This window comes from Neofelis nebulosa, chromosome 8 (assembly GCF_028018385.1).
Source record: "Neofelis nebulosa isolate mNeoNeb1 chromosome 8, mNeoNeb1.pri, whole genome shotgun sequence".
In the NCBI taxonomy this organism is placed as follows: Eukaryota; Metazoa; Chordata; class Mammalia; order Carnivora; family Felidae; genus Neofelis; species Neofelis nebulosa.
The window spans coordinates 60,719,607-60,739,708 of NC_080789.1; the positions used below are offsets into that span (position 1 = coordinate 60,719,607).

General features: G+C 43.7%; 1 protein-coding gene across 3 annotated transcripts in view; it reads right to left on the reverse strand.

The window, feature by feature from the left end:
- Window positions 1–18,815, reverse strand: part of LOC131519428 (olfactory receptor 6C1-like) — a 170,107-nt gene extending 151,292 nt beyond the window's left edge. For all 3 annotated transcript variants that reach the window (XM_058742467.1, XM_058742465.1, XM_058742466.1), the window contains exon 1: window positions 18,322–18,815. The gene's annotated coding sequence lies outside the window, so the exon portion shown is untranslated. The remainder of the gene's footprint in view (window positions 1–18,321) is intronic.
- Between the last annotated feature and the right edge of the window lie 1,287 nt (window positions 18,816–20,102).

Genomic DNA, 20,102 nt, shown 5'->3' on the forward strand with positions numbered 1-20,102 from the left:
TGATTTAGACAGATAATTATAATAGATTCATCTATTAATTTTTTGAATTTCTTAAAATTATGAAATGAAATAAATTCAGGGTACAAAAGGATTAAATATGGGCTACTTTTACTTTTCCAATTTTGTAGTGTATAAATTACGTGTTTCTACTGAATGGAGTGTATTCCATTCCGTCATCCACTATAGACATAAACAGATACATGTATATGTATGTATGTGTGTGTATGTATATATATACATATATATATACATTTGCACACTTGTATAAGTATATATGAGACACAGTAAATAAACATAAGTAAAAATTAAACACAAAATGTAATTTTGATTTTGCTGTTTTACTGTAATCTTAATGTGACTGTTAATTTATGTGATTTTTTTATATTGTCATTTGAACCTTAATTTCACTTCACTGGACCCCTATTTCTACTCTGCACATAGGTATAGTGCTACCATTTTGGTGTGGCTTAAAATAAAATTTCAAATGAATATGACTTTCAATAGAGAAGTCCTCTTTCCAACATTCATTTCAGTTCCCATCCATTAAAACCATTCTGCTTCCTACTGTGCTGTGACTTTGTTAAATTATCATTAATTAAGTAAAGATGGTGTGTAAGTTGTTGATCCAGGGTTCAACAAAAGACCATACAGGAAGCAAAATGGAGAGGTTTATTAATCACTGGTTCTGGAGGAGGCACAAGGCTCACTCAAGGTGCCACATGGGGAAGTCAAGGCAGAGTGTGAAAGAGAGAGTGGAGAGAGCTGGGCACATGCTTGTATTAGAGCCTGAGGGTAGAGTACTTTGGGGTCCTGGTCAATTGGTCAATTTAAACCAAAAAAAACAGGATTTCAGTATTCTTCCTGGTGGTTTTATCTAATGGCGCATTAGAGGAAAGCCCTGGGAGACAGGGGAACCCATTACTTATGACAAGGGCAGTTGAGGGAATCATATCATATCAGGAACTTACGTTTACTGGTGGCTCTTTGGGCTGTTAAGAAGGATATGCACTTGAGGGAGGGGTAAATATCAGTTCAAGGGCCCTGCAGGCAAGTTTGCTATCCCAAATGGATGCCAAGTCAGCAGCATTATGAAGTAGTTTAGTTAAACTCTCAACAGACTCAGTGGTTTCCAAAACTGCATGGTCAGAAGTGAGAGTTAGTCACAATTGTGTATCCACTAAAAATCTCATTATAAAAGTACTGACTCCATTATTATGCAATCAGTCACTCTATTTTAGTTAGATACAATATTTTGAGCAAAAGTAGAATGAGACAAATATTTTCTGTACAAGTTTTACTTAGCAATAATATAGCAGACATTAGTAATGATAGAAACATTATTGAAAAAACAATTACTCATAATGTTGCACTGAAGCTGAGATGAACAATGCTTCTTTTTTTATATCGTGGTTAGATGAATATTGGATCTGTTATTTTGCAATGCATTTTCCAAGTTTAATTCAGAAAAAAGTAACTATTTCATTTAGAGAAAAATTATACTTACAACGGATTTCCCCTCTGAAAGTAAGAAGCTGAAAACTCACAGCCTCTATATCCATTCTGAAACAAGTGGCTCATTGGAAGAATTCTGCTTTAATTCCTCCCCAGACATATGTACTTTTGGTACTATCTCACTTGTCTAAGTTCTGAAGCCAATGTCCTCAGTAGCATAAGGAAAGGAACCCTGGCGATCCCACATTTTGCATTCCCCCAGAAGTCCCTGAATCACAGGGACAGATGTAAAGGTGATTGTGTCCATTACCTCACACCATTATTGCAAAACCTACTTCAATACCATTCTCATCACCAGTGATAGAACAACACTATTTCTGGTACATTTAGCAAAGCTATCATGGTCACTAGAATTTTGCAACAATTCTAAACTTGTTACAGTGCTAAAAATACTCCATTATTTGTCTTAGAAAAAAAGAAGAGTATAATAGTTGATAAAGTATCCATATTTTATTGACATTTATTCATTGATATTTATTACATTATGATTTTTAGTGTATGCCTAAAATGCCTAAGCCATCACTGCCCCTCAGAACTCTGATATTGATGCTACAGAAAATCAATGATAGGTTGAATGGCTGAACTTTGAGTGATCAAGCTCTACAGTGTACCATCCATGGTCTCTAATGTAAAATAAGAATAAGGCTATCCCAGAAAAATCGCCATTTTCTTGATTGCTCGATAATCAGCGTTGTACATTTTTCACCATGCCTGGGCACATTTAAATTCAATAAAATTTTGGAAAATTAGGGATTGATAATACTATAGATTGTGTCTCCAAATATTCCTCTCATTCCTGCTATAATCCTAAAAACCCTACTGATTACATTGCATATATCCTATTTAAGAAAGATTATTCGCAGCAATTGCAAGCAATCCCATAGATTTATATTAATGTCTTTTTTAAAATTTTCAAAATGTGACTGAGTTGCCATGACTACTACGTGCTCTAGAGAATATAAAATTTTACTTGCTGCATAGCATTTTGATAATTTAGTAACATTTACTTAAGCGCACTAATTTAGTTGGCTACATCTAATGAGGCCATAGAACTCTCACTTCTTAGTAAGCTGGTCAGCTTTCAACATTTCTGAAGAAATAGACTTTACCTTTGAGTCAAACAAGCTTTCTCACAACTCATATGTTTTTTCCTTAAAAAAAAAAATTGATTATGGATTTATGCAATTATATCATCAGTATTTGGAATACCAGCCAAAGCTGAGATCATTATTATATGTCTTTTACTGGAACAGTACAACACAAAGTATAAGTTAGTAAATTGGAGAATGAATGAACTCAGTCTCTGAATTGAAAATACTTTGCATAATTGTAATCCACAGCATTCCTTAAGTACACAACCCTCATTTTTTTCTTCATACTCTTTTCCTTAGCATTCTATAGCTTTCTAGACATAACAGGCTCTATTATTTTTGTTTTATTTTATTTTAATAAAGCATAACCTTATTCCTTTTCCATAATTAAGGTCCCATATTTACTTTTCTTAAAATGTTTTTATTATTCACAAATACTCAGTTAAAATTAGTTTTTTTTTAAACTGAGGAATGAAATAAGCCATAAAGAACATCCAGATATATCCTACCAATTAAACCCCATACTTCTTAATTGGAAGCTTAATGATATTTTAAATATATACACATTTTGTAATGTTACTTATTTTTGAGAGAGAGAGAGAGGGTGCACAAGTGAAGGAGGAGCAGAGAGAGAAGGGGACAGACGATCTGAAAGGGGGCTCTGTGCTGACAGCAGAGTGTCCAATGTGTGGCTCGAACTCATGAACTGTGAGATAGTGACCTGAGCCAAAGTCAGATGCTTAACTCACTGAGCCACCCAGGCACCCCAGTGATATTTTTAGCGATGTGTAATTTTGTTGATTAGTACAAACTTCAGAACTAAACAGATACTTAGGGCAGACTAACTTGCTTGCACTGGCATTAAGTGGTTGATGTATATTAGTAGTAATATTTAATTGTGACTGGCCTTGGGAAAATGATTCAGGATCATTAGAAAGAAGTACTATTAACTATGCAAGAGTTTTTATCTCATAGGGGAGAATATAGAATTTTCATGGGACTGTCTATGTTTTCCTTAAGTTATGAAGACTGCAATTCAATATGTATTTCTCAATAATACATACTTATGGAAGGTCTATTGGGCACACTGGTCAAGTCCCTCAGGACTACAAGTGTTAATATGCCAAGATGATATGAGGAACAGAGATGTATTTACCCAGTAAGATTTCTGTATTTTTGTGGAATATATTTTTTTTTTTTTTTAATTTTTTTTTCAACGTTTTTTATTTATTTTTGGGACAGAGAGAGACAGAGCATGAACGAGGGAGGGGCAGAGAGAGAGGGAGACACAGAATCGGAAACAGGCTCCAGGCTCTGAGCCATCAGCTCAGAGCCTGACGCGGGGCTCGAACTCACGGACCGCGAGATCGTGACCTGGCTGAAGTCGGACGCTTAACCGACTGCGCCACCCAGGCGCCCCCGTGGAATATATTTGTTTCAGTACTCATAAAAGTAATTTGAATCATGTCCTTGAGAATTACATGACTTTTAAATTTCAATTTTTAATATATTTTAAATGATACTTTAAACATATATTTTCCAGGGGTGCCTTGGTGGCTGAGACAGTTAAGCATCCAACTTCAGCTCAGGTCATGATCTCATGGCTCAGGAGTTCAAGCCCCACATCAGGATCTGTGCTGACAGCTAAAAGCCTGGAGCCTATTTCAGATTTTCAGAGTGTCTGAAGCCTCCTGGGACTTAACCATAACCCTAACTGTAAGCATAAACAGGAACCTCACCCGAACCCTAACCCTATCTCGAAACCTAACCCTACAATTGACACACACCGTCGCATGGGCCCTCACTTCAGCCCTCGAGGGAGATCACAAGACTGGAGTCGCTTTGGCCCTGCGACGTCCCTGGAGCGATTCCTAACCCTAGCTAAGGCTCTCTCCCCATGGGGACCCAATAGCAAAGTATGACAACACCATGTGCCTGGGATCCAGAAGCGGTGCAGGACCACTGGGCATGGAACCTGGAACATCATCATATTGTTTCCAAGGCCCAGCTGCAGCTGCCCGAAGGATTCCTGAGGCCAACCAGATGACTGGCCCATTGAGTTCTCTGGCCTAGGAAACCAAAGGATAATCCTGACTGGCACCCTCCCTTGTGCACTCCACTCAGTCTTTCGGGGAAGACAACTGTACTGAAGTGGGTTCAGCGCCTGGAGCCTCCTGGAACGTATACATAAACCTAACCATAGCCCTAACCCTAACCAGAAGCCTCAACTGAAAACTAACCATATGTCGAATGCTTACCCTACACTTGACCTGCACCGTTATATGGGCCCTCACTTCAGGCCTCAAGAGATCACAAGACTGGAGTCCCTTTGGACCTGGAGCCATTTCTGTACCAAACCCTAACCCTAGCTAAGGCTCTCTCCCCATGGGGACCCAATCCCCAAGTCTGACAACACCACGCACCTGGGGTCCAGAAGCTGGGCAGGATCACTCGGCATGGAACCTGGAAGCTCACCATGTGGTTTCCCAGGCCCGGCTGCAGCTGCCCGAGAGGATTCCTGAGGCCTACCCGACCAGTAACCCATAGATTTGTCTGGCCTTAGAACACAAAGACTAATCCTGACCAGCACCCTCCCTTGTACACTACACTCAGACCTTTGGGGACACAACTGCACTGCTACGGGTTCAGCGCCTGGAGCATTGTGGATCTAACCGTAACCCTAACCATAACCCTAAAGAGAACCCTCAACTGAACCCTAACCATATGTCAAACCCTCACCATACACTTGACCCACACCGTCGCATGGGCCCTCAATTCAGCCCTCAAGAGAGATCACAAGACTGGAGTCGCGTCAGCACTGGGGATGTCCCTGTACCGAACCCAAACCCTAGCTAAGGCTCTCTCCCCATGGGGACCAAATACCAAAGTCTGAAAACACCACACTTCTGGGATCCAGAAGAAGTGCAGGATCACTCAGCATAAAACCAGGAACATCACCTTGTCCTTTCCAAGACCTGGCTACAGCTAACCCTGAGAGGATTCCTGAAGTCTACCTGATCAGAGGCCCATACAGTTGTCTGGCCTTGGAACCCAAAGACTAATCCTGACCAGCACCATCACTTGTACACTATACTGAGCCCTTCAGGGAGATAACCGCACTGCTGTGGTTTCTGCGCCTGAGGCTTCCTGGACCTAGCCCTAATGCAAAACGTGCCCCTAACCAGAACCCTCACCCGAAACCTAAACGTGTCTGAAACCCTAACCCTAGACTTGACCTGAAACGTCACATGGGCCCTCACATCACCCCTCAAAGGAGATCACGAGACTGCAGTCACTTTGACCCTGGCAACATCCCCGGACCAAAACCTAATCCTAGGTAAGGCTCTCTCCCCATGGGGACCAAATATCAAAGTCTGACAACACCATGGGCCTGGGATCCATAAGTGGTACAGCATCACTCAGCATAGAACCTGGAACATCAATATGTCCTTTGATGGCCTGGCTGCCTCTGCCAAGAGGATTCCTGAGACCTACCCAACCAGTGGCCCAACATTTGTCTGCCCTTGGAATGCAAAGACTAATCCTGACTGGCATACTCCCTTGTGCACTCCACACAGTCCTTTGGGGAGACAACTGTATGTACTGTTGTGGGTTCAGCTCCTGGAGCCTCCTGATACCTAACCCAAACCAGAACCCTCACCCTAAACTTGACACGCACCATCGCATGGGCCCTCACTTCAGCCCTCGAGGAAGATCATGAGCCTGGAGTCACATGGGCCCTGGTGATGTCCCTGACTGAATCCAAATCCTAGCTAAGGCTCTCTCCCCATGGGGACCCAATACCAAAATCTGACAATAGCACGCGCCTAAGCTCCAGAAGTAGTGCCTGGGGTCCAGAATCGGTGCAGCATCACTTGACATAGAACCTGGAACATCACCATGTCCTTTCTTAGGCTCGGCTGCAGATGCCCTCGAGAGGATTCCTGAGGACTACCCAACCAGTGGCCCATACAGTTGTGTGGCCTTGGAACCCAAAGACTGTTCCTGATTGGCAACCTCCCTTGTGCCCTCAACTTAGCCCTTTGGGGAGACTACTGCACTGCTGTGGGTTAAGCACCTGGAAACTCCAGGGACATAACTCTAAACCTAACCCTAACCCTAACCAGAACCCTCAACATAACACTATCTCGAACACTAATCCTACATTTGACTGGCACCGTCACATGGGTCCTCACTTAAAACCTCGAGGGACATCACGAGACTGGAGTCGCTTCAGCTCTGGTGACATCCCTGGACTGAAATCTAACCCAAGGCTCTCTCCCCAAGGGGACTCAATTGCAAACTCTGAGAGCACCACATGCCTGGGGTACAGAAGCAGTGCAGGATCAGTCAGCACTGAACCTGGAACATCACCATATCCTTTCGAATGCCCGCCTGTAGCTGCCTCAGAGGATTCCTGAGCCTACCCCACCAGTGGCCCATACAGTTGTCTGGCCTTGGAACGCAAAGACTAATCCTGATCTGCACACTCCCTTGTGCCCTCAACTCAGCCCTTTCGGGGAGACAACAGCACTGCTGTGGTTTAAATGCCTGGAGCCTCCAGGGACCTAATGCTAACACTAACCCTAACCCTAATGCGAAACCTGTATGGAACCCTAACCGTATTTCAAATGCTAACCCTACACTTGACCCGCACCGTCGCATGGGCCCTCACTTCAGCCCTCGAGAGAGATCACAAGACTGGAGTTGCTTGGGTCCTGGCGATGTCTCTGGACCGAACACTAACCCTAGCTAAAGGCTCTCTCACCATGGGGACCCAATACCATAGTCTGACAACACCACGTGCCTGGAGTCCAGAAGTGGTGCATGATCACTCAGCATAGAACCTGGAACATTAACATGTTCTTTTGAAGGCCCGGGTGCAGCTGCCTGAGATGATTCCTGAAGCCTACCCGACCAGTGGCCCATACACTTGTCAGGCCTTGGAACCCAAAGACTAATCCTGACAGGCACCCTCCCTTGTGCCCTCAACTTGGTCCCTCGGGGTGACAACTGCACTCTTGTGGGTTCAGCGCCTGGAGCCTCCTGGGAACTAACCCTAACACTAGCCATAACCCTAACCAGAACCCTTAAGCAAATCCTAACTCTATCTTAAACCCTAAACCTACAGTTGACCCGCACCGTCACATGGGCCCTCACTTCAGCCCTCAAGGCAGATTATGGGATGGGAAATGCTTTGGCCCTGGCTATGTCCATGGAATGAACCCTAACCCTAGATAAGGCTCTCTCCCCATGGGAACCCAGTAGCAATGTCTTACAAACCCACGCACCTGGATCCAGAAGAGGTGAGGATCCCTTGGCGTAGAACCTGTAACATGACCATGTCTTTCGAAGGCACGGCTGAAGCTACCCTCGAGATTTCCTGAGGCCTACGCAACCAGTGGCCCATACACTTGTCTGGCCTTGGAACCCAAACTCTATTCCTGACCGGCACCCTCCCTAGTGCCCTCAACTCAGCCCTTTGAGCAGACAAATGCACTCCTGGGGTTTCAGAGCCAGGATCCTCCTGGGACCTAACCCGAATCCTAACCCTAACCGGAACACTAAAAGAACCCTAACCGTAACTCGAACCCTAACCCTACACTTGACCCGCATGTGCCCCAAATATCACAAGGGCCCTCAATTCAACCCTCGAGGGAGATCATGAGAATGGATTCACTTCAGCCCAGGCAATGTCCCTGGACCGAACCCTAACCCTAGTTAAGGCTCTCTCCCTATGGGGAACCAATAACAAAGTCTGACAACATCATGCGCCTGGGGTCCAGAAGCGGTGAAGGATCACTCGGCATAGAACCTGGAACATCACCATGTCATTTCAAAGGCCCAGCTGCAGCACCCCGAGAGGATTCCTGAGGCCTACCCGATGAGAGGCCCATACACTTCTGGCCTTGGAACACAAACACTAATCCTGAATGGCACTCTGCCTTGTGCCGCCAACTCAGCCCTTCAGGGAGAGAAATGCACTGTGGTGCGTTCAGCGCCTGGAGCCTCCTGTGACCTAACATTAACCCTAACCCTAATCCTAACCGGAACCCACTACCGAAACCTTACCGTATCTCCAACCCTAACCCTACACTTGACCCGCACCGTCACATGGGCCCTCACTTTAGCCCTCGAGGGAGATCACAAGACTGGAGTCTCTTCATCCCTGGCGAAGTCCCTGGACAAAACCCTGACCGTAGCTAAGGCTCTCTACCCATGGGGACCCAATACCAAAGTCTGAGAACACCATGCGCCTGGGGTTAGAAGAGGTGCAGGATCACTCGGTATAGAACCTGGGACATCACAATGTCCTTTCGAAGGCAAGGCTACAGCTGCCCGAGAGCATTCCTGAGGCCTACCCGACCAGTGGACCATACAGTTGTCGGGCTTGGGAACACAGACTAATCCTGAATGGGAGGCTCCCTTGTGCCCTCAACTCGTCCGTTAGGGGAGACAACTGCTGTGGTCAGCACCTGGAGCCTCCTGGGACCTAACCCTAACCCTAACCCTACACCTAACCAGAACCCTCAACCAAAACCTACCCAGATCACAAACTCTAAGTCTACACCTGACTGGCACTGTCACATGGGTGCTCACCTCAGCCCTCGAGCGAGATTATGAGACTGGAGTCACTTCGGCCCGGGCAACGTCCCTTCACAGAACCCTAACCCTCGATAAGGCTCTCTCCCCCTGGAGACTGAATCCCCAAGTCTGACAACACCACACTCCTGGGATACAGAAGCAGTGCAGGGTCACTCGGCATGGAAGCTGGAACCTCACCATGTCGTTTCACAGGCCCGGCTGCAGCTTCCCGAGAGGATTCGTAAGGCCTACCCTACCAGGGGCCCATAGAGTTGTGGGGCCCTGGAAGCCAAAGACTAATCCTGACCGGCACCTTCCCTTATGCCCTCAACACAGCCCTTCGGGGGAGACCACTGCTTTTCTGTGGGTTCAGTGCCTAGAGACTCCTGGTTCTAACCCTAAACCTAAACATACCCATAATCAGAACCCTCAACCGAAACCTAAACCGATCTCGAACCCTAACCCTACACCTGACCTGAAATGGTGCATGACCCTCACTTCAGCTTTTGAGGGAGATCACGAGACTGGAGTCAATCGGCCCTGGTGACATCCCTGAACTTTAACCTAACCCTAGCTAAGGCTCTCTCACCATGGGGACCCAATCCCCAAGTCTGACAACACCATGCGCCTGGGGTCCAGAAGCAGTGCACTGGAATGGAACCTGGAAGCTCACCATGTCATTTCCCAGGCCCTGCTGCAGCTGCCCGAGATGATTCCTGAGGCCTACCCGACCAGGGGCCCATAGAGTTGTGTGGCCTTGGAAGCCAAAGACTAATCCTGAACGGCACCCTCCCATGTGCCCTCAACTTAGGCCTTTGGGGAGACCACTGCACTGCTGTGGGTTCAGCGCCTGGAGCCTCCTCGGACCTAACCCTAACCCTAACCCTACCCCTGACCAGAACCCTCAACCAAAACCTAACCCGGTGTCGAACCCTTACCCTACACCTGACCCGCATTGTCGCATGGGCCCTCACTTCAGTGCTCAAGGGAGATCACGAGACTGGAGTCGCTTCGGACACGATGATGTCCCTGGACTGAACTCTAACCCTAACTAAGGCTCTCTGCCCATGGGGATCCAATCCACAAGTCTGACACCTGGTGCCTGGGATCTAGAAGCGGTGCAGGGTCACTCGGCATGGAAGCTGGAACCTCACCATGTTGTTTCACAGCCAAGGCTGCTGCCCGAGAGGATACGAGAGGCCTCCCCGAACAGGGGCCCATTGAGTCGTGTGGCCTTGGAAGCCAAAGACTAATCCTGACCGGCACCCGCCCTCATGTCCTCAACTGAGCCCTTCGGGGAGACCACTGCACTGCTGTGGGTTCAGAGCCTGGAGCCTCCTGGGACATAACCCTAACCCTAACCCTACCCTTGACCAGAATCCTCAAGCAAAACCTAACCCAATCTCAAACCCTAACCCACCACCTGACCCACACCATCGCATGGGCCCTCATTTCAGACATCGAGGTAGATCACAAGACTAGTCGCTTCGGCTCTGACCATGTCCCTGGACAGAACCGTAACCCTTGCAAAGGCTCTCTCCCTATGGGGACCCAATCCCCAAATCTGACAACACCACGTGCCTACAGTCCAGGAGTGGTGCAGGGTCACTCAGCATGGAACCTGGAACCTCTCCATGTCTTTTCGCAGGCCCCGCTGCAGCTGCCCGAGGGGTTTCATGAGGCCCATCTGACCAGGGGCCCATAGAGTTGTGTGGCCTTGGAAGCCAAAGACTAATCCTGACCAGCACCCTCCCTTGTGTCCTCAACTGAAACCTTTGGGGAGGCCACTGCACTGCTGTGGGTTCAGCCCCTGGAGCCTCCTGGGACCTAACCCTAACCGTAACGCTAAACTTGACCAGAACCCTCAACCAAAACCTAACCCGATCTCAAACCATAACCCTACACCTGACCTGCACCGTTGCATGGACCCTCACTTCAGCACTCGAGGGAGATTACAAGACTGGAGTCCCTTCAGCACTGGCCACATCCCTGGTCGGGACCCTAACCCTAGCTAAGGCTCTTTCCTCATGTGGACCCAATTCCCATGTCTGACAACACCACACGCCTGGGGTCCAGAAACGGTGCAGGGTCACTCGGCATCGAACCTGGAACCTAACCATGTCATTTCTCATGCCCAGCTGCAGTTGCCCGAGAGGACTCATGAGGCCTGCCCGACCAGGGGCCCATAGAGTTGTGTGGCCTTGGAAGCCAAAACTAATCCTGACCGGAACCCTCCATTGTGCCATCAACTCAACCCTTCATAGAGACCACTGTACTGCTGTGGGTTCAGCTCCTGGAGTCTCCTGGGACCGAACCTTAACGCTAACCCTACCCCTGACACTCTTCTTAAACCACACACACACACACACATGCACACACACACATACACCTCAAAATGGATGAAACATCTAAATATAAGTCAGGAACCATCAAAATCCTAGAGGAGACAACAGGCAATCTACCTCCTTGATCCTGGCCGCAGCAACTTCTCGCTTGTCCTGTCTTCAGAAGCAAGGGCAATAAAAACCAAAATGAACTATTGAGTCCTCAACATAAAAAGCTTCTGCACAGCAGAGGACACAATCAACAAAACTAAAAGGCAAGTGAATGAAATGGGTGAAGATATTTGCAGGTGGCATATCAGATAAAGGGTTAGTATCCAAAATCTATAAAGAACTTATCACACTCAACACTCAAAAACCAAATAATCCAGTTAAGAAATGGGCAGAAGACATGAAGAGACACTTTAAGAAACATGACTTCCAGATTGGTCACACATGAAAAGATGCTCAATCTCACTCATCATCACTGAAATACAAATCGAAACCACAATGAGATATCCCCTAATACCTATCAGAATGGCTAAAATTAACATCTCAGGAAACAACAGATGCAGGGAAAGGGAACCCTTTTGCAATGCTGGTGGGAATGCAAAGTGGTATAGCCACTCTGGAAAATAGTATGGAGATTCGTCACAAAAACTAAAATAGAAACACACTAGGACCCAGCAATTGCACTACTAGGTATTTATCCAAAGGATACACTAATGCTGACTCGAAGTGGCAGGTGCACTCCAATGTTTATAGCAGCATTATCAACAATAGCTAAATTATGCAAAGAGCCCAAATGACCATTGACAGATGAATGGATAAAGAAGATGTGGTATATTCATACAATGGACTATTACTCGGCGATCAAAAAGAATGAAATCTTGCTATTTGCAACAACATGGATGGAACCGGACTTAATTATGCTGAGCAAAATATGTCAGAGAAAGACACACATCCTATGATTTGTCTCATCTGTGGAATTTAATAAAACTGATGAACATAGTGAAAGGAAAGCAAAAATAAGATACAAACAGAGAGGGAGTCAAACGATAAGAGACTCTTAAATGCAGAGAAGAAACTCTGGGTTCCAGGAGGGTTACTGAAGAGGGGTATGGTGTAAATGGGTGATGGGCATTAGGGGCGGCACTTGGGATGAGTATTGGGTATATTTTGTACTTGATGGATCACTAAATTCTACTGCTGAAACTGTATTCCACTATAAGGTAACTAACTTGGGCTTAAATTTAAAAAAGAAGAAATATTAAAAATAAGTAAAGAAATGTACTACCAGTCAAAAGAAAAGAATATTTAAATCAGGCTCTTTGAGTGGAAATGAAAAACTAAAAGTGTTACAGACAAGAGAGGATCAGAGAAAACATCAAGAAACAATGACAAAACAACTAGTAGAATGGGACTAAATATATACCTATCAATAATCACTCTGAATATAAATGGACTAAATGCTCCAATGAAAAGACATTGGATAGGGCGTCAGAATGGACAAAACAAACAAACAAAAACAAGACCTATCTAGATGCTGCCTATAAAGCCTTATTTGGACTTAAGTCACCTGTAGATTTAAAGTGAGGGAATGAAGAAACATTTATCATGCCAATAATGTCAAAAGAAAGCCAGTAGCAATACTTATATTAGGCAAAATAAACTTTAAAACCGAGACTCTATTTTGGTACCCTTTGGGTAAATACCTAATAGTGACATTGCATGCACCCAGTATTTATAGCAGCATTATCAACAGTAGCCAAACTATAGAGAAAGCCCAAGTATCCATCAACTGATGAAGGTATAAAGAAGTTGTGGTGTGTGTGTGTGTGTGTATACGTATGTATATGCATATATACATATGTGTATGTTCATATATACATACATACTTATATACAATGAAATATAACTCAACTTCAAGAAGAATGAAATCTTGCCATTTGTAATGATGTGGATGGAGCTAGAATGTATTATGCTAAGTGAAATATGTCAATCAGAGAAAGACAAATATTAAATTCCACTCATGTGGAATTTAAGAAACAAAGCACATGAAAACATGGGAAGGGGGCAGGAAAAGAGAAGAGTGGTAACAAATCACATGAGTCTCTTTTTTTTTCAACATTTATTTATTTTTGGGACAGAGAGAGACAGAGCATGAACGGGGGAGGGGCAGAGAGAGAGGGAGACACAGAATCGGAAACAGGCTCCAGGCTCTGAGCCATCAGCCCAGAGCCTGACGCGGGGCTCGAACTCACGGACTGCGAGATCGTGACCTGGCTGAAGTCGGACGCCCAACCGACTGTGCCACCCAGGCGCCCCAATCACATGAGTCTCTTAATGTTAGAGAAAAAAAAACTGAAGGTTGATGGAGGGACAAGGGTCAGCACTGGGCTAGATGGAGGACGAGTATTAAGGAGAGCACTTGTTGTGATGAGCACTGGGTGTTGTATGTAAGGGATGAATCACCGAAATCTACTCCTGAATCCGAGAATGCACTGTATGTCAACTGAGACTTAAATTAAAAAAAACCAAACAAGCTATAACAAGAGATGAAGATGGGCACTATCTCATACTAGAGGGGACAGCCAAACAAAAATATCCAATGATTGTAAATTTTGATGCATCCAATATGCGATCACCAAGTATATAAAACGTTTAGCAACAACCATAAAGGAACTCATTTATAATAATATAACGATAGTAGAATACTTGAACACATCACTCACATCAATGGACAGAACCTATAAACAGAAAATCAACAAGGAAACAATGGATTTGAATGACACACTGGGCCAGATGGGTTTAACAGATATATTCAGAACACTCCATACTACAACAGCAGAGTACACATTCTTTTCAAGTGCACATGGGGCATTCTCCAGAACTGATCACATTGTAGGTCACAAATCAGGCCTCAAGAGGTACCCAATGACAGAGATCAGACCAAGCATCTTTTCTGACCACAAAGCTAGGAAACTTGAAGTCAACCACAAAAAAGGGGGGGGGGGGAGGGGAAGGCCACAAATAAAGGGAGGTTAAATAACATGCTACTAAATGAATGGGTCAAATAGGAAATCAATGAGAAAATACACTGAAACAAATGAAAATGAAAATACACTGGCAAAAACCTTTGGAATGCAGCAAAAGCAGTCTATGATGGAAGTATATAGCAATACAAGCCTACCTTAAAGAGCAAAAAAAAATCTCAAACAATCCTAACTTACAACTAAAGGAATGAGAAAAAGAACAGCAGAAGGAAAGAAATAATAGAGATTAAGGCAGAAATAAGGAATATAGAAACCAAAAAGACACTAGACCAAATCAATGAAACCAGGGGCTGGTTCTTTGAAAGCAGTAATCAACATGAAAACCTCGTAGGCAGACTTTTCACAAAGAAGAGAGAAAGGACTCAAATAAATAAAATCACAAATAAGAAAGGAGAAATAACAGTCAACACCACAAAAATACAATTAGAAGATAATATTATGAAAAACTATATGCAACAAATTGGACACTGAGAAAAATGGACAAATTCCTAGAAACACACAAACTACCAAAACTGAAACAGGAAGATACCTAAAATCTGAAAACAAAGAAATCAAATCAGTAATTAAAAAAAATCTCCCCCCAACACAAGAGTTCAGGGCCAGATGGCTTCATTGATGAACTCTACCATACACTTAAGGAAGAGGTAATATGTATTCTCCTTGAATTATTATAAAAAATAAAAAAGAAGGAAAACTTACAAATTCATCTTATGAGGCCATCATTACCCTGATACCAAAACTAGATAAAGCCTCCACTAAAACCGAAAACTGAAGCAGTGTCTATGTGGCTCGGTCGGTTTACTGTCCAACTCTTAATTTCGGATTAGGACATTATCTTGCAGTACATGGGTTCGAGTCCCACGTTGGACCCTGCCATGACAGTGTGGGGCACGGCCAGGATTCTCTCTCTCCCTGTCTCTCTGCCCCTCCCCCACTTTTATGTACTCTAAGAAACACTTAAAAAAATGTTAAAAATTTTTAAAATAAAACTGCAGACCAATAGCCTGATGACTATGTATGCCTAAATTCTCATTAAAGTACCTTCAAATTAAAGTCAACAATACATTAATAGAATTATTTACCATAATCAAGTGGGATATATCCCTGGGCTGCAAGGGTGGTTCCACATTCACAGATCAATCAACATGCACCACAGTAATAAAAGAAAGGATAAGAACAATATGATGCTTTCAACAGATGCAGGAAAACCATTTGACAAAATGTCACATCCATTCATGATAAAAACCCTCAGCAAAGTACATTGAGACTCAACCTACCTGCACATAATAAAAGTCATCTAGGAAAAACCCACAGCTAATCTCATCCTCAATGGGGAAATATTGAAAGTTTTTCCTCCAAGATCAGGGACAAGACAGGGATGAGCCCTGTCACCACTGTTATTCACATAGTATGGGAAATCCTAGCCACAGCAATCAGACAACAAAAAGAAATAAGAGGCCTCCAAATCAGCAAGGAAGAAGTAGCACTTTCGCTATTTGGAACTGACATGATGTGCTCTATAAAAAACATGAAAGACTCCCTTAAAAATTGCTAGAATTGATATATGAATTCAACAAGTCACAATATACAGAAATCAATGTACATAAATGTGTTGCATTTCTATACACGAATCATGAACTAACAGAGAGAGAAAGTAAGGGAACAATCCCATTGACAGGTTCACAAATACCACAAGATACCAGGAATATATCTAACCAAAGAGGTGAAAGACCTGTACTCTCAAGGCTATGAAACACTGATGAAAAAAATGGAAGAGGACACAAAGAAATGGAAATACAGTTCAGGTTCATGGATGGGAAGAACAAAATACTGTTAAAATGTCTACATTCCTCAAAACAATCTACACATGTAATGAAATCCCTATCACACTAACAAAAACATTTGTCACAGAACTGGAACAAATAATCTCAAAATTTGTATGGAATGACAAAAGTCTCCAAACAGCCAAAACAAACTTGAAGAAGAAAAGCAAAACTGGAGACATCACAATTCCAGACGTTAGGTTATGTTACAAAGCTGTACTGATCAAAACAGTATGGTACTGGCAAAACAACAACAATAACAATAACAACAACAAAACACAGAGGAATAGATGAATAGAATGGAAACCCAGAAATGAACTCACACCTATATGGTCAGTTAATTCTCAACAAAGCAGGAAAGACTATCCAATGGAAAAAAAAGATAGTCTTGGGACACATAGGTGTCTCAGTCACCAAAGCGTGTGATTGTGGATTCAGCTCAGGTCATGCTCTCAGGGCAGTGCAGAGCATGCGTGGGATTCTCTCTCTCCACTTCTCTCTGCCCCTCTCTTGCATGCTCTCTCTCTTAAAAATAAATACATAAACTTAAAAAAAATCTCCTCAACATATGGTTTTGGAAAAACTGGACAGCAACCTGCAAAACAAAACAAAACAACAACAGACCACTTTCTTACAACATACACAAAAATAAATCCAACATGGATAAAGACCTCTGTGTGAAACCTGAAACCATAAAAATCCCAGAGGATAACAAGGGTAGTATCTTATTTGACATTGTCTGTACAAACGTCTTTGTAGATATATCTCCTGAGGTAAGGGAAACACAAACAAAAATAATGGGACTTCGTAAAAATAAAAAGCTTCCATCACCAAGGAAATAATCAACAAAACTAAAACACCTACAAAATGATACTTGCAAACGACATCTGATAAAGGGTTAGTATCCAAAATATATAAAGTTATACGGCATCCAAAAAATGAGAAATCCGATTAAAAATGGGTAGAAGACACAAATAAACATTTTCCCAAGGAAGACATACACATGGCCAAGAGACACATGAATAGATGCTCATGCTCAACAATTCTGATCTTCAGGGAAATACAATTCAAAAGTACAATGAGATAACACATCACATCTGTCAGAATGACTAAAATCAATGAATGATGAAACAGCAGGTGTTGCCAAGGATGTGGGGAAAGAGGAACCCTCTTGCACTGTGGGTAGGAATGCAAACTGGTGCAGCCACTCTGGAAAACATCATGGAGATTTGTAAAAAAAAAACAAACAAAAAAAAAACAACAACTGGAAATAGAACTACCTTACGATCCAGCAATTTCACTAAGAGGTATTTACACAAAGAATAAAAAAATAATTCTTCAAAGGGATACATGCACCCTGATGTTTACAGAAGCATTTTCTACAACAGCCAAATTATGGAAACTGCCCAAGCATCCATCAACTGATGAATAAATTGAGATGTAGTATATGGAATGTAATATTATTTAGCCGGAAAAACATGAAATCTTGTCATTTGCCATGAGGTGGATGGAGTGAGAGAATGTTATGCTGGGTGAAATAAGCCTGTCAGAGAAAGACAAATACCGATGATTTCACTAACACATGGCAATAAAACAAAGCAAAGGGGGGAGGGGAAGGAGACAGTGACAAACAAACACTCTTAACTAGGAAACAAACTGAGGAGTTCCACAGTGAGGTGGGGGAATGGGTGAAACAGCTGATGGGGATTAAGAAGTGCACCTGGGATGAGCACCGGGTGACGTGTGGAAGTGTTGCTCTATATTGTACACCTGAAACTAACATTACACTGTATCTTTACTCACTGGCATTTAAATTAAAAGATAACATAAGGTTAATGACAGGTACATACCACGTTTTCTGCAGTTTTCAATCACTTCACTAGGTTGGAAAAATAACCATGAAATTTTTAAGGGGGACAGTTTGTGCCCTTACCTCGGTCTCTGGTTCCAGCAGGACTCGGAACGTGGGTCCCAGCTCATTCTTCTAGAAGGTCCTGAGAGAGCATTTCATGTATCCACATCCTAATTGAATGCAGCTCCTGTTCTTCTGAATTTCTGTCAGGGTTCCTTCCTGGAAACAAGCCTGAATCTGGAACAAACCATCGACTGCATCTATGAGGTGATGTCGTGGGACCCCGCAATCCACGAGTCCTTTAGTAAAATACGTCATTTTCAAATACTGTCCGGGAAGGGGAGGAATGAAACACGGGAACAGCTCAGAAAATGCAAAGGCCTGTGCAGCTCAGCAACCAGCTTGCCCAGGGAAGCCACCCAGCGCCCCCTCCTCAGGACTCAGTACAACAAGGCAGCTTCTCTCTGATGACTCAGGAGATGCTAAGTTTCTGCTAAGCTCCCAACGTCTCCCCTGGGGCGGGGGCAGAACCTGCTGGAAATGGAGCTCTGCTCTCTGTACTGAGGCAGCGGCAGAGGCCCTGAGTCCTCTGGGAGCAATAGAAGCCCCTCCTGCTCTCAGGTGCCCTGGGTCAGAAAAGCCGATGGTGCGCCCTCTGCTGGCCATCACTACCCAGCAGAGGAACGCACCCCTCCCGGTCTGTGGTGCTCGAGCTCTCTCTGCTGGCCACCATGGGAATTCCCGCAATGTTGAAGGTCCTGGTTGCTCAGCTGAGAGACTGACCGAAGGTGCTCTGGGCAACTAAGCCTGTTCTCCACATTGGGAAGGGTTTTAGTGACAGGGTCTGGGACACAAAGAAATCTTTTCCTTCTCCTTTCTTGTGAGTGAAGAATGAAACCGAATTTATTAACGTAATGACATCATTTGTAATGTTTTAAGCAATGTTCACAGAAAAATAGACCTCCAATTTACACATGCTGAACAAGAGGTAATTGTGTTTACCACCAAAATACTTAGGTTAGATAAAGAATTGACACCTTTGAGAGAGAGATACAGGCGTCCAGCTATGCAATGAATGAGTTCCTAGGGATACAAGGGACAGCCAATGGAATGGAGTCAATCAGGTAATAATACTGTTGTATGCTTTCACATGATAGCTACACTTGTGGTTAAATACAACATAATGTATAGACATGTGGAATGACTACAATGTATGCCTAAAACTAATACAACAAATGTGTGAACAATATTTCAATTAAAAATAGACATCCTTTACACTATCTTTAATTTCTCCTTCTTTGCCAATAAACTATTATTCCTGGGGCGCTTGGGTGGCTTAGTTGGTTAAGCATCCTACTTTGACTCAAGTCATGATCTTGCAGTCCATGAGTTTGAGCCCTGCGTCAGGCTCTGTCCTGAGAGCTCAGAGCCTGGAGCCTGCCTCAGATTTGGTGTCTCCCACTCTCTCCCCCCTCCCCAGCTCGGGCTCTCTCAAAAAAAGAAACATTAAAAATGAAAAATCATTCCTCATTTAGAATCTGTGAAATTCCATTTATACCAGATTCTCTAACATGACCATCTTGATGTTGAGAGCTTATCTGAAAAGTCACTAATAATTAATAATATCTTTGATGACACATGTGACAAGGTCAGAATGCAACTTACAGGGAGCTACACATCTGTTGTGAATTTACAGTATGGACCTTTGGCTAATATTTCCAATGAAATGTGCTTTAGGGATACGGATGGATGAAATAACATCCATCAGTCATATAGGTAAATTTCCTATAGGACCATTATGCCTTCAATTACTAATTGCCATCTCTTCAGAATTAAAAGAAAGGCGGGACAAGAAAGTGTCT